The sequence below is a fragment of the Heterocephalus glaber genome, unplaced genomic scaffold (assembly GCF_053883595.1).
Source record: "Heterocephalus glaber isolate CG9 unplaced genomic scaffold, H.glaber_assembly_v1.0 deba00001481, whole genome shotgun sequence".
Classification (NCBI taxonomy): domain Eukaryota; kingdom Metazoa; phylum Chordata; class Mammalia; order Rodentia; family Bathyergidae; genus Heterocephalus; species Heterocephalus glaber.
Genome location: NW_028258317.1, coordinates 61,443,158 through 61,459,097, shown reverse-complemented (window position 1 = coordinate 61,459,097; position 15,940 = coordinate 61,443,158). Strand labels below are relative to the sequence as shown.

The 15,940-nt window shown below is 42.7% G+C and overlaps 1 pseudogene; it reads left to right on the top strand.

Annotated features, from left to right (window-relative positions):
* The first annotated feature begins 1,814 nt into the window (after nt 1-1,814).
* LOC101702979 (NGFI-A-binding protein 1 pseudogene) lies at nt 1,815-14,435 on the top strand (annotated as a pseudogene).
* The last annotated feature ends 1,505 nt before the right edge of the window (nt 14,436-15,940 follow it).

The window sequence follows — 15,940 nt, the reverse complement described above, 5'->3', positions numbered from 1 at the left end:
TCAGCATTGGGCTTTCTATTTTTTATGCAGTGAGTCAAATACTATGGTACCATGTTGTGTCCAGCACCTTGCTTTAACAGGATATGAAGACAGCAAACATGACTGAGATGGAAGAACTCATGGGCTAGCTAAGAGGACCATAAGGAGCCCAGAACAGAGCACGCATACCAGAGGGCATCAGGGGTGAAAACAGAGGGCATCCATTTGCAGAAGGCAAGTTCACTCCTGCCCCAGGTGCTGACAGAACTTCTGGAAGCTCTAAGAAGGGCACTGAAATATGGTAGGCTCCAGTTTATTAACGGGACAGAGGCTGCCTGTCAGCGTAGGAAAATGAGAACTAAGATTCAGAAGCAGAAACAAGCACTGTGTTTGCTGATAGTGAAGAGCACAGAGCTGCAGGAAAATGGAGTTCATTACGAGGTGGGGCCTGGGAAGAAAGGGTAACAAGCTCCCTGAGAAGTTGATTTGTTATAAAGGGGAGTCATGTAGGATCCTGAGTAGGAGTGACAGTGATCCTTCAGTATGGCAAGAATTCACCCCAGGATTTCTTTAAAGAGCATGCACCCCCTGACATTGAGTTAATGATTTCATTTACACTCAGCTTTTCAATATCCCATCTCAGTGGTTCCCAACTTATGAACCACAGAGCTATGGCAGAGGTCCCTGAAGTCATATAAACACTGCCTAGGGAGCAACCAATGACTTGCTCCCAGTATATTGCCATTATTTTGTTCTAATATATGTAGATACACTGTGTGACATAAAATGCAAATTCATTCAAAAACAACAGTAACCTGAATTGCCCCAGGCACTAGCCTATGGCAAATGGAGTCACTTTAACAATAACCCAAATGTCACTGGCTCCAGTCTGCCCTGCAGGGCTTCAGCCTGGAGTAAAATGTACCCTCAAGCATTTGTAGGAGCTCCCTGGGAATTTGCGTGCCCCAAACAAACCCATCCTTTCCAGAGACCCACGGGGGGGTGCTGTGCCCTCAGAGCTCTGTGAAGCTTTCCCACCCCTGAGACCCTGCAGAAGGAAGCTTGGCATGCTGTAGGAGGCATGGTAGAGGCTTTGTTCTTCTTTCTGACCGACCAGTATCCCTAAGCAGTGGTAGTTGTGGCACAATATTTTACTGAGGATCTTTTAAGGAAAAATAGCACTTCCAGTTTTTACTTACAGCCTCTAAACTAGAAATGAAAACTGTGGCATTTGTACATGAGAAGAGTTTGTGGCATTTGTACAGTGGAAGTCAGAAGGAAAAGCACAGGGACAGATCCTGTACTATACAGTACTCACAACTGTCCCTCTCCTAATTGGCAGTCCAATCACAACCCTCTCTGATCCAGCAAATTGAACTTCCAAGTATGCAAGGAAACAAAAGCAATGGGAAGATTTTCACAGCAGATTGTTTGCAAGCATTAGAAAGAATCAACACAAACATCTATAATATAGGAATTGTTGCATTAATTATGATACTTATATAGGCAGCCCTTGACCACGCAAAAACTAAAACTTCTACAATGTGAACCAAAATAAACTTCTCCTCCTTTAAGTTGCAGGTGTTGACTACTCTTTCCCGGTGATGAGGAAAGGGACCACCTGTGGTCTCATTTTTTAAAATGGTGGAGGACATGTCCACGTGGATATGTATACATCCAGAAAGAGACTTACTGAAGTACTGACAGTCTTTCTTCCACATCCCCAGTGAGGAGTGCCTTCTTAGTACTCAAATTCTGCATGGAACGGATCTGGGAGACAGTACAACAGGTTTAAAACCCTCAATTCGCCAAATTGCCATCCATGTGAAGTAGTCATGGATGCAGAGGCACCTAGGGAGGAAATGGAAGGCAAGAAGTACTTGGAGCTTTTAGGAACAGAACAGAGAGATTCTGCAGCAATTGCCATAAGATGTGGCCCATGTAAGAGAAATCTGGGTTTAAATGTGTTTTGCTGTTGTGTGCCATGTGACCCACTCAGAGTGCCATGATGAAGATCTAGAATACCCTGTGCGGTTTGGGGATCAGATTTGTGTTTCTTTTGCATGTCTCTGTGCTGCCCACAAGGTGAGAGCAAAAAGACTAGCTTAAGTTTACAAATGCATGAAAAATGCAAAGAAGGAGGCCCAAGAAACTCTTTTAGTTGTTACCTCTGCAAAATTAAGTAGGAGATAGTAGCATGGCTAGGATACAAAATGTAAGGAGGCACTGACTTTCAGGGTCTTGTTCACTGATAGGTAGCACCTAACACCCCTGTGAGGGAGTGCCCCCTTACATTCTGCACCCCAGCCACCCTGCTTGCTGCACCCTAGTCCTGCCTACGCTTTTTCTGTGACCAATCACAGTTCTGAATCTCATTTAAATTCAAGCTGAGATCCGATCTGCACACACACTATATACAGTTCTTTGTCATTTCAAAAGCACATTTCACCTGCTCTTCATAACAGCTTCTGAAATAGACAATACATGTATTATAATACCTATTCTATAAGAGAAAAAGCAGGAAGGTTAGGAGATGTGTCCAAGGTCAGTCACACAGCCGGCCAAGCAGCCGTGAGCTCCACCCAGTTTAGTCCTCCAATGACTCCCATCCAAGAGTGTTTCCAAGACACCACACACACACACACACACACACACACACACACACACACACAAATGTATTCTATCTCTCAATGAATCTCTAAAATGAAATTAATCCAAATGTTCATATCTCCCCTCCAATAAGGCCCTGTGAAGGACTTTCTGTCCTTCAAAGCTACAGAACACAGAAACTCACAGATAACAGATTCTAGCCAAGATGGCCACCTCTGTAGGAAGAGTGCCTCTGAACTCTTAGCTGCAGTCTTCCATAGGGGTTAGCAAGGAAGGGTGGCACCAGGTATGGACCACAGATATTCATCAGGTGTCAGGGTGTGGCATCTGCCCTAGAAACCCTTATCTAGGGCAGTGATGGCAAACCTTTCAGAGTTTTTGATGATAACAAACAGCCCAATGCAGCACCTATGACATAGGTTCACCACCACTGGTCCAGGAGAATCTCTGAGTCAATAATTTCATGAGGCGTCCACATAATCCCAGCACTCAGGAGGCTGAGGTGTAAGCATCACTAGTTCAAGGCCAGCCTGGGCTACATAGCAAATTCAAGGCCAGCCTGGAGTACATAGTGCTTCTCTGTGTCTAAAACAACAACAACAAAATAGAATGGACAACGCCAGGAGGAACTCATGAAGCTTCTAGTGGTCCTCAACTCTGGCTTTTCCCCTGAGGTGAGAGGGAGAAGATATTATTAGCTCAAGTGGCCAGTAGCCCTGAGCTAAACCCATTGGCCTGAAATTTTGCTTAGGGAGTTACTTCTGTCAGGCACTGAACCATCTGTTCACCCAACCATGTTTCAAGGTATTAGCAAGGTCCTGACCCTGCATTTCATCCAAATGAATATCCCTTGCCCTGGCCACTACAGATTTATTTTTCTTGGTTCCCCATTGGTACATTTTTAAGAACTGAAAGCTAAAATTTAAATTGGCAAAACATACTCATTTTCCAACTCTGTATTTTTTTTCCAAAGCTAAATCATACCTGGCAGATTCATTCTGTTCTTGTTTCCCTGGTCTCTCAAAGGAACATGGATCCCTTTCCTTCCAGGCTGGCACTCAGATACACTGTTTAGACAGGGCTTTGCTTCCCTCTGCTGTTGAAAAGAAGAATAGCATTCGGCAAACACCAAAAAAAAAAAATGCTAAAAGGAAACTCTATCCTGAGATGTTTACATAAGCTGTGTAAAGTGACTGTAAAGAGAGTCTGGTGTTACAGTACTGCCCATATAACACTCGAATTAATACTTCCCAGAAAAAGTAAACTTTAAATCGGATAATATCAGATCAGGATAAATTGCACACCCACCTGAGTAGCTGAGCAAAATCAATGGAGTGATTCTTTGGTCACTGGACTAAGAGATTCAAGATTGATTTTTCCCCCTTTTAGTAAAATATGAAACTCCCTGGTAACTTGAAGTATTATTGGAGTCCTGTATCTTATAAAGATTTATGTGGCAAAGGCATACCAATTTATCTAAAAATTTTCTTTCAACAGCTATACAGATGGCTGAATTTGCATGATCTCATCAGGCAATGATTTTTAAAAGCATTAACCTCAGAAGTAAGGGGGAAAGGTTTCCTGCTAAGTACCAGGGTTCTCAATCATAAAATTAAATATTCCTTCGCAAACTCAGTTATATCCTAATCATTTATGACCTCTTGCAATATTCAATGATCTGTAGGGAATTTTGAATTTCTAAAGAGTTTTATGTTGTCCTGAATGTACTCTGTAATGGAAAATTGCATTGCAGGAAGTTTTTCCTTCTGAGGAAGACTCCTACACACCATGGACTGTTGTTGTAAAGCTCTGTCCTCTTCGCAGGCTGCAGCAATGCTGTTCCTCTTGAGAGGGGCTAGCATTACGAACCCTCAAGTTGTGTCCGGCACTTGACACAGGGACACAGGATAATAATGAGTTACTATATCCTCACGTGTCAGGCCAGGAAAATGAAAGTTAAAAGTAACTTACCTGAAATGGCGAGGTTTCCAGAGACAGCTCAGGGAGATACACAGGGGAATCTCAGTCTCCCTCTAGACAGCTGTACTCTCACCTCACTTTGCAGGAAGGCTAGTCCTTCTGTTGAGATGAGAATCACCCAGAAAAGCTTGCTCAACACAGCTTCTCACACCTCCTATGCTGGAGATTCTGACTCAGTGGGTCGAGGCTAGACCCAGAAATTGGTTTTTTAACAAGTGATCCAGGTGATTCTTATCATCAGGGAACTATGGACATGGTTTTAGGCCAGGAGTCAGCAGGCCAAGGGACCAGGTGGTGTTTTGGTTTTTGTGGGCCAGAAGGTCTCCACCACATCACAGCTACTCAACCCTGCTACTGTAGCGCAAAAGCAGCTAGAATTCATTTGCAAATGAATGGGTGTAGCTTGGGTCCCATAATTTATTTCCAAAATTAGGTGGTTGGCCATAGCTCACTGACCCCTCTCAGACAATTCATACTACTATTCTCAAAAAAATAAATAAATAAACATTAAGGCTTGCTATCTCCACTTCACTAAGATTGTATCTCAAAAGGCAGCTGATCCATATGAGCGTCTTCCAACACTATCATGAAACAACTCACAGAGATAGGCAAGTCAGAAGGAGTCCAAAAGTCAGAAAGAAGGGGAGTCCAGGGCTTAGGATGAAGGGGGTCACATGGCAAGCAACGTGGACAGCCTCTAGGAGCTGAGCATACGCCAGCTGAGGGCAAATTTTAAAAAGGTCTTAGTCCTACAACCTTAAGGAAATGTCATATCAATGCCTCTGCCAGTACCTAGTGAGCTTGGAGGAGGACCTCCAGTTCATACAACAGCCAGAACTGTGGCCAATGGCTTTGACATCAGCCGGAGCACTACAGAGAATCCAGTCCTGGACTTTCACCTGCAGATGTTCCCAGATGAATTTATGTTACGATAAACTACTCTTTGTGCTAATTTGGTATACAGCAATAGAAAACTAATCAGACAGACCTAGGGCTTTGATGTCTGAATACTGCTGCAGTTGATCAAGTTCAGCAGTTTCTGGGGTTTGGTTTGGTTTGGTTTGGTTTGGTTTGGTTTTTGCATCACTGGGATTTGAACCAGGCCCTCAAGTCTTTTTTTTTCTTAATTTTTAATTTTAAGCAGGGTCTCACTAAGTTGCCAAATTATCCGGGCTGGACTCAAACTTGTGACCCTCGACCTCCCAAAGTTATGGGAATTTCTGGTTTTAAATGCAATGTCATTTGCATCATTTGACCTGGATTCTCACATAACTCCACCAGAATATACAGCCCTCCCATTTGGAATGTAATTATCAAGATGACAACTCCAGTGAGGTTTATCCAAAACCAACTTTCAGGTTTATTTTAACACATCTGTCATGCATGAAGTCTCAAACCAGATATTGGAGATAGATGGACGAGAGAAGATGAAAAGATCAATAAGGAGTTAACGTCTCACCTTGGATGAGAGACTGGTAGTAGAAAAATTAGTTATAAGGCAAGTGTTACAATTGAAGTGTAAGAATACCATACTAGAGCTCAAAAAACAGGATAATTCTGAATGAGAAAAGATGGACTTTACATGAGAAGATACAGTCTAAGTAGGAAATAGAAGCCCACAGTATCTTAGAGGTGTAGAAGAGGTTTCAAGTGGAAAATGTTGTTGGAGGGTATATCAGTCAGCTTTCTCACTGCTGAGACACAACACCTGACACCCACACCTTACAGGAGGAGAGGTTCAATTTAGCTCATGGTTTCAGGGCATTCAGTACATGGACAGATAGCTAAAAGGCAGAAACCTCATGGCAGAAAGTCATGGTGGAGCAAGCTGCTTAGTTCTTGGCTTCTGGGAAGCAGACCAGGAGAACAGGGCCAGAGGACAATGACCCAGGGACAATAACTAGTTTGTAGGCTAGGCCTCCATGACCCACCCTTACACACCCAGGAGCATGCTTTATTAATCTGCTAGGTGTTTCTTAATCCAATGAAGTTGACATGTCAGGATTAACACTCACAAAGCATATAGAGGACTTTGGACTATGCTGTACAGTAAGTCCCTGACTTAGGAGCATTCAAGTTATGAACTTTCACAGATAATGAACGAACTTCATATTACAAACATTCTAGATGCATGGGAACAAATCGCAGAAGTAGCTCACATGTCTGCCAAACATTGTCACAGTTGTGCTGCTGTGTGCTGACTGTACAGTGTGGTAGTGCACAGCAGTACAGTGCTCAGTCACAGCCCAGGATGTCCAGAAGCAAAAGGAAAAGCAGTGGTGATAGGGAGAGGACTGCTGGGAAGCACAGAGCAATACACATTGTATATTTGTGTCAAAGGTGCGTAAGACTCACTTTGTCAGACTTAGGGATGAATCCAACTCACAAACATTCTCCCGGAATAGAACTCATTTGTAAATCGGGGACTTACCGTATAGTCAGCGAACCACCAAGAGCCACCAAGCCTTCCTGCATACTACGAGTTCCTAGTTCTGAGTGCTGCGTACTCTTCTGGGGTGCCAGAGAAGCATTTGATTTGCATGCTGTCCTCTGGAAATGGCCCTGCTGAGGGCATGGAATGTCACTCAGCATCACAGACATTCAGCCATAGGTGTGAGAGCCTCTGTCCCATTATAGCACTTACAATTGCCAGTGCCCTCTTAAAACCTTGCCCAGGGCAAGGGGGCCGGGGGCTGGAGGGAGAGCTCATGGGTTTAACACAGTCAAATTTCTATTGGCAGTGACTCCCAGGCAGCCTTTTAACAGAGATGTTTAATTGATCTTTATTGAGCAGAACCTTCCCTTCTGCTTATAAAAGAAATGATCGCTCCCTCCCCACCCTGCCCTGGCTGTATCTGAAGAAGTTAATAGCTTCAGTTTTCTTACAGCAGAGATACTTAATGACCAAGAGACTATCATAAATAGAGTTTATTGTCCAAAATACAAGCCACATTCTAATCAGCCTTCACCATTGAGATGCCTCATTTACAGCTGTTGATTTTTCCCAAGTCTTCTCCCAGCTGAGCAGGGCATTGTTCTTCCCACTCGGGGTTTGCTGCCCAATTCATGGATGCCTTTCGCAGAGTGGTCTGTAGGCTTTTGCCAAAGACCCTTGAGGATTCCATATTAGTATCATTTGATCCTCTCGGACAGTAGCTCCCAGACAGGGCCCAAGATGTGGGCTGTGACTGTGTGTACATGAATATTTTGCATTTTATGGGGGATCATCTAATACTTGCAGGACTCAAGTCCTGGACTCCAGACACTCCAGGACTTGATACAGAGCTGGTGCTTGCCAGCTGTGGACAGTACTTGAAAGGAGAGCTAATTCCTTCCAAGTTATGTTAGCTCATTAGTAAAGGGCTTCATTGATATTACCATTGCTTCTTGCAATAACCTTCAAACACTATCAGCAGGAATTTTTGGATCAAATGTTCCTAGTAGTAGGCTATTAGCAGAATGGCTTTAGTAAACTAGAGGACAGTCCTTGCAGCAAACCGCTCTGATTTGGACACTTGTGTTACATAGAGAGACTTTCTGCCTCTCCTCCAACTACGGATTTACCTACCTACACCTGCCACTCCCTGCCTACTCCTCAATTTGCCATCCTAAGCTTGGTAAGTACCATGGCTAGAATTTCTAGACCAAATTTGTGGAAACTGTTATATGAAAAAAAAAGTGTTTTAGGTGGACAATCAGACAAGACTTTTTAAACTGTGACTGTCCGGGAAAATGTAAGATATGTGATCCATCACTCCAACAGTCTGACTCTAACACATCCCCAATGGCTAGCAAGGAAAGGGAACTGGAGAGAAGTTCCTACTGTTTGTTTGTTTATTTATTTATTTATTTATTTTTGGTTCTGGGGATCGAACTCGGGTCCTTATGCTTGAGAGGCAGGCAGCAGAACCACTGAGCTAAATCCCTGGCCCTCCTACTGTTTATTGACATCAGAAATAGAATTAAGACAGGTGTGAGATCTGGGGCAAAGGCAGTGGTGGTGACCCTATGGCACATGTGCCACAGTGGGCTGTTTGTATCACTGAAAGTTCTAAAAGTTTCGCCATCACTGGTCTAAGGTCTTACCTTGAATCTGAGAGGGAACGATGAGGACAATTTATACCTGAGATGTTGGCTTTCACTTTTTTTAATATATAAAGAGTCTTGCTATGTAGCCCAGGTTGGCCTCAAAATTGTAGTCCTCCTGCCTCAGCCTCCTGAGTACTGGGGTTATAGGTATGTGCACCATTTCTGGCTCATTTCATGTGGTATCACACATCAGCACTTAGGACTATAGTAGCGATGTCACCAGCTCTTTGTCAGGTGCTATGGACAGAATAGTGTCTGTCCCCCATGGTGCTTGCTACCTGCCAAAGCTGCTCTGAACACATTACATGCATTGCCTCACTCCTCACCATGCCCTGTGAAGTGGGGTTATTGTTTCCATCCTCATCCCCATGTTATAAATGAGGAAACTGAGGCATGAGGACATCCAGTGACTTGCCCAAGACTGTATACGTCAGCATGCGAAAAAGCTGGGATTGGAATTCAGTCACCAGTCTGATCATTCTCTGTTCTGTCTCAAAATTACTACCTATGTTCCCCAACTGATCATCCATAGACCCAAAGCCAGGCATGAAGGCAGTGTGGAAGACCCAGCAGAGTGTGCTAAGCCCTGCCCCATAGCACCAGGCTGGAAAGCTTCACAGAGATCAGGAAACTCAGTTCACCTTGGGCCCAGGACAGGCAGAAGAGACCATGGCCTGGGAAGCCCAGGGCCCCCACCCTGATTCCTAGCCTACCAGGAACACAGGTCTGCTGGCAGGTGGCTTGTGTCCCTCTGGGCATGTCAGACAGGCAGCGAGGCTTGGGGACACTCATCTTCATCCTCCAGACCGTGCTCTCAATTTCAGCACTGGGGTCACTTTGAGCTGGATAATTCTGTCTTGGCTTGCTCTGGGGGGTACCATGTGCATACTAGATGCTAATGGCACCCTGCCTATTGGAATAATAAAAATTGCCGGCATGGTGGTGCACACCTATAATCCTCAGCTCAGGAGGCTAAGGCAGGAAGATCATAACTTCAAGCCAAGCGTGGTCTGTATAGTGAGACACTTTCTCAAAATAAAATAAAGGTAGCTGGGGATTTAGCTCAGTGGTTCTGGAGCCTGCCCCACAAGCGGAAGGACCCAAGTTCAACCCCCGGTACCATTAATAAATAAATAAAATAAAATAAAGGTCTGGAGATGTCGCTCAGCCCTCCCTGTTGTTCAATTCTCAGTACTGTACTTCAAAAAAAAAAAAATCAGTCTACAGATATTGCTACATACCCCTTAGGGGACAAAACCATTTCAGTTGAGAAGACTTCTCCACCCTATAAAAGCAAAAGAAAAGGGATAACCTCAAGACACTTATTTCTATATGTTAAAAAGTTGTCATAATATGTGCAGATGTTCTACACCTATGATGTGAATTAGGCTGGCTTAGAGAAGCCCCGTCTTGTGCAGTGCACAATCTGCCCAACCACACATGGCAGTCCTCCTCTTTCTCTTTTCCTCCTCAGTTTGAAAGAAGAATGAAGCTAGTCTGTCCCATCTTTTGATCATTCCTTTCCGCTTCTCGAACCTCTAAGATGCTAAAAGGAGCCTTAGAGCTGAAAACACCATCAGAACTCAAGCTCCCTGACTTAAACCTGGGTTGGGTCAGGAACTGACCTTTTTCTATCCTGGGGTGAGATTTACAAAAGCAAATCCCACGCTGAGCCTCTGAATTCCTAGTCCAGCCATTAACATGTGACAGGCATGAGCTGCTAATAATATTTTTTCCCTCATTGCTGAAGCAATGGATAAAACAATTTTATAGCTTTGTCCCCCATCCCTAAAGCAGGCTGTATTAATTAGGAAATAAAGTAGTGACAGGGTGGCGTTAATGGGCTATTAATGCCTGCCTATGGCCTGAAGCCAAAGGACAAGCAATTGCCGCCACCAGTAAGTACTCTAACAGCCAATTAAAGCCCATCCTAAGTTGGCTCCTTTTTCTTGGTCAGGAGTTTTTCAATTTAAAAAGTCATGAAGTTTCCAAGTAGGCACAGGTCTGTTTCAAAGCATGCTGTTCCTTCTCTCTTCTTGCAATAAAAGGAAAACCCACCCACAGAGGATCAGGGGGAGAAATCAAAGGAAAGCCATGGGAGTACATGGGCTGCGACACCACCCTTAAAGCCATCCTCTGCGGCCATTTGCTGGAGGCAGGAGGCCTCTGTCCATCTGAGCTGGAAGAGGAAGCTGACATTTCTGGAGGAGGCCCTGCTTTAGAGGATATGTAGTCCTGTTTATGTTTTATCTTCTAATAATCTGTTTCTGGTAACTGAACATATACAAGTGCTTACTCTGCTCTGGTGCTGCTATGGCCATGCTGAGGAGAAAATGGCACTGAGGAGTTAAATGGCTAACCCGAGAGCACACAGTGAGGGCACATGAAAGCCAGTTTTTAAACCCAGACTACCCGCCTCCAATTCCAGCAGCATGGAACCGGACTCAAAGTCCACGGATCTCTGATTCACCGTGACTTGAAAGTCAGGCCTCTGCCTGTGATGAAAACGGTTAAAATATTCTCAGAACTTTTCTCTTGCTGGAGGCAGAGGTCTTGCTCTACCAAGAAGCAAAGGGAAGGCAGGGGCCAAAGCCTACTGTCCCAAGTATGACCCACAGGGCTGAGGATTTACCTCAGTGGTTCTGCCGCCTGTCTCACAAGTGCAAGGTCCCAAGTTCGATCCCCAGTACTAAAAAAAAACAAAAAAAGAATAACAATGTATGACCCACAATCCAACAGCATCACCATCGCTTGGGATCTTGTTAGAGATGCACAACCTGGGACCTCACTGAGAACTACAGCATCGGAGCCTGCAGTTGAACAAGGTCTGCATATTAAAATTTCATATGAATATTAAGATTTGAGAAGTACTAAGCTGGAATCCAGAATCCCTCCCCCAGGGTCATAGTCTTCTCTCCAATTAATTAACAGGAAGCAGAGATTCACTGAGCACATACTCGGCCTCACCACTTTGATACCACACTAGCTCAGAACCTGCAAAGAATACTGAGACTCAGAGTGTCTGTCCAAGCACCAAAATTTACATAAAAGAACATGACCAAGGCTGCATTCAAATCCAAAGCACTGTCCCGAAGGCCCTTTAGCATGCACACAGCAGCTCAGATTGTCAGCCCAGAGAGCATCTAGAGTCCCCAGAGTCCGCATCTCCCTGAAGATACATGCAGTGCCAAAAAGTACCTTAATCGGAAGCTTTTCTTTTAAGGTCAGGAACAAGACAAGGATGCTCATTCTCTGCATTTCTGTTTAACATAGAACTGGACCAAAGCATCCAAACTAGGAAAGAAGAAAATACTCCGTTTGCAGATGACATGATCTTTATAAGTAGATAACCTAAAAGTGCCCCCAAAATATTCTTAGGATAAAGAAATTCAGCAAAATTGCAAGATAAAAATATACAAAAAACAGTTGCACTTTTATACAATAACAATATAAAAAGGGAAATCAAGAAAACAACTTATTTACAATTACATCAAAAAGAACAAAATTCTAGGATTAACCAAGGAAGCAAACAACTTGAGGGCTGAAAAGAAAAAATTTAAATGCAGATAAATGGAAAACCAACCCATGTTCATGGATTAGAATGTCCGTACTTCCCAAAGCAATCTATAAATCCAATGCATTACCTATCAAAATCTCACTTGCATTTTTGCACAAATAAAAGGCAAAAATTTTAAATTTATATAGAATCGCAAAGGATTTAGAATAACTAAAACAATCTGGAGTAAAAAAAGCAAAGGTAAGAGCCTCAAACAGAAGTGTGAACATGTTACAAAGCTACATTGATCAAAGCAGTATGGTTGTAGCATAAAAACAGACATAGATCATGGGAAGGAATTAAAAACTCAGGAACAAACCCTCACATATATTCAAATGATCTTCAACAAGGGTGCCAAACCACACAGTGAGAAGATAGATTCAGCAGGTCATGTTAGGAAAACTGGATATCCACATACAAAAGAATGAAATTGAGCCTTATACCACATACAAAAATCAACTCAAGCTGGATGTTCAGCACACATCTGTAACCCAGCACTCTGGAAGGCTGAGGAAGAAGGATTGCAAATTCAAGCCCAGCCTGGGCAACTTAGCAACTTAGAGAGACCCTGTCTCAAAATATTTTTTTAAAGTCTGGGCATGTGGTTCAGTGCAAAGATCCTGGGTTCAATCCCTATTACCACACATACACACACACACACACACACACACACACACACACACACTTAACTCAAAATGAATTAACTATCTAAACATAAGAACTGAAACTACAAAGTTCCTAGAAGACAATGTAGGGGAAAGCTTCATGACTTTGAATTTGACATGGTTTCTTGAATATAACATTATAAGCAGAGGAAACAAAAGCAAAATCAGATAATGGAATTACATCAAACTTAAAATTTTCTGCCCATTAAAGGAAACAATCAACAGAACAAAACAGCAATCTACACAATGGAAGAAAATGTTTCCAACAAAGGGCTAATATGCAGAGTATATAAAGTGTCCTCAATTCAACAACAGAAATCCAGGTAAAACTAGGCAAAACACTAGGCATGGTGGGACACGCCTGTAATCCTAGTGCTCTCTCGGAAGGCTGAGGCAGGAGGATTGCCTCTGGTTCGAGGCCAGCCTGAGCTACACAGTGAGTTCAAGGCCAGCCTGAACTGCATAGTGAGACCCTGTCTCAAAATACAAGACAGACAAAACGAGGCAAAAAGCTGGGCATGGTGGCAAATGCCTGTAATCCCAGCACTTGAGAGGTTAAGGCAAGATCATAGGATTGAGGCCAACTTGGGCCACAACCCGGGCTGCAAGTTCAAAGCTGGGCTGGCTCTCATAGCAAGAATTTCTTTCAAGAATAAAAGGTTGGGGAGTGGGCGCAGTCTCTCTCCAGCAGCGCTTGGCTCCCCAGGTCTCCGAAGGAGAGCCGCGAGGCCCCGATGCTGCTGCTGCCACGCTCTCTGTGGCTGTGTGGAGCAAATGGCACCCACCCTGCCGAAAGGTGATTTGAATGAAGTGAAAGAGCTGCTAAAAACCAACAAAAGTTAGCCAAAATGATTGGTCACATCTTTGAGATGAGCCATGATGATCCACACAAAGAGGATCACTGTGTTTTAAAAACACAGTGCAGTATATGGCAGATTTGACTCCAAGAGAAAGGATGGAAAACATCTCACACTTCGTGAGCTCACTGTTAATGAAGCAGCTGCTCTACTCTGTGTGAAGGATAAGCCCTACTGATAAGAAGAGATGAGCTTTTTTGCCTTGGCTAGGCAGATTTCTCAAGAAGTCACCTGTAAGTATACTCACAGAACCAAGACAAAATGCAGTGAAAGAGATGAATTATCCTCAAAGAGAGTGAAAATGGAGGATGGGTCTCCAGACTTCCAGGATTCTGTGCAAACACTGTTGCAACAGGCTAGAACTAAGAGTGAAGAACTCGAAGGCATTAGTTCACAGCAGCTGGAAAAGGGGATGGCAAAGCAGATGCAGTTCCTGTGTACCCACGCTGGCTATGAGAGGCTGCAGTATGCGGGGAGAAGGCTGTCTGGAGGGAGCTCCGACCCACAGGGGGATCTCCAAATGCATAATTTAGCAGACAACCTCATCGTTTTGTGGTGGACGGAGAAGTGAGCAGATCTTACTCTGGCGAGGCAAATTCCCACTCGTCTGAGAGCTTTGGGGTTTTCAAAGACCACCTTCACTCAGTTTTTACCTTGGAAAGGAAAGTCATCAAAACAGAGCCTCAAGATTCAAGATAGCAGCGATTCTCTCACTGTTCTCTGGAAATGGCATCAGATTTAAGGCTAATGCTCCATCATAGAAATAAGCCTTAATAACCAATGTTGCCTCATTCAGTGCAGATTTCATACCCAAAGCATAAAGACTTACTCAGTAGTCTGTGGAAACCAGGAAGACAAAACAACAGCAGGAAAGAGAAAACTGAGTGTTGCAATCTGTAACAAATACTGATCCAGTCACATTCCTGTAAGTTGCTTTATGTGGAAAGGCTTACAATGACTAGAAAAAGAGAAAACAAATACTCTAGAAATTTAAGCTAAGGAAAATATTGTGTATTTAATATTTGATAAAACTGATTTTATTTAATAGGATTTTATTTAATAATGTCATTTTCACTGGTTTAATCAGTACACGATAAATATTGAAGGAATGCTAAAATGAAAAGAGTAGGAAATATGTCTTACTAATTAACCCAGATTGGATTATATAATAGCTATTTAAGGTGCAACCAAAAGAGGAAGCTACTACTTGGACAGAGAACTTGAAACAAACGGACAACTGCGTAAAAGCCTTGATTTAACACTGATATTTCAGAAGTTGCTAAATAAATTAAGACATAGTAAGTTAACCTTAAATGTGACACAGATGGTGACTTAACAAAGCTATGAGAGATTCTGTGTTTTATATCCAGAAATTCTTCTCCCAGTGAAGGAGTCAAAGAGACACAGTGGCTCTCATGGGAATGTCTGCCCACCAAGTGGTCACAAGAGTGTACAGTTTCTGCATCCACATTTGCAGACACAGTTCTATGGAAGTTTAGGTAACAGCTGTAACTCAATTTATCTTACACTTTCATTTTTTATACCTTTCAAGTTTTTAAATGCAGGTTTTTTTGTAAAATTTATTCAACTTGAAAGTATGTTTTCAATTTCTCTGTTCAATTAATGGGCTATGAATATATATATATATTATATATATATTATATATATGGGGATATACTTAAATGTTAATAATGTCCTGGCATAATTATGAGAATTACACATTTGAATCCATAGCAGTACAAAAAAATACAAATCTAACATCTGCAAATATACATTTTTTTTCCTGCTGCTTTAAGAAAAGATATTTGACAGTTTATCTGTTTCCTACAGATTTATCTAACCCAGTTATTGCCCAGAAGGGTATAGTGGCATAAGCATGTGTCTGGTTTTAGTTCTGCTTTAGATTATAACTGTGTAATAAATATTGTCATAATCTCTTACACTAAAAAAAAAAAGAATAAAAGGTTGGAGGGCACAAATAACTTAAAATTTAAATAAGCATTTCTACAAAGGAAGTACATAAGTAATCAAAAAGATTTCCAATATTATTAATCATTGGAGAAATACAAATCAAAGCCACAAAATATCACTTCATAGCCACTACCAAAAAAGAAAAAGGGTTGGAGAGTTTGAGTAAAAATTGGAATTTTGCACACTGTGAGCAGGAGTGTAAAATGGTACCGCTGTCACAGAAAACTGTACAG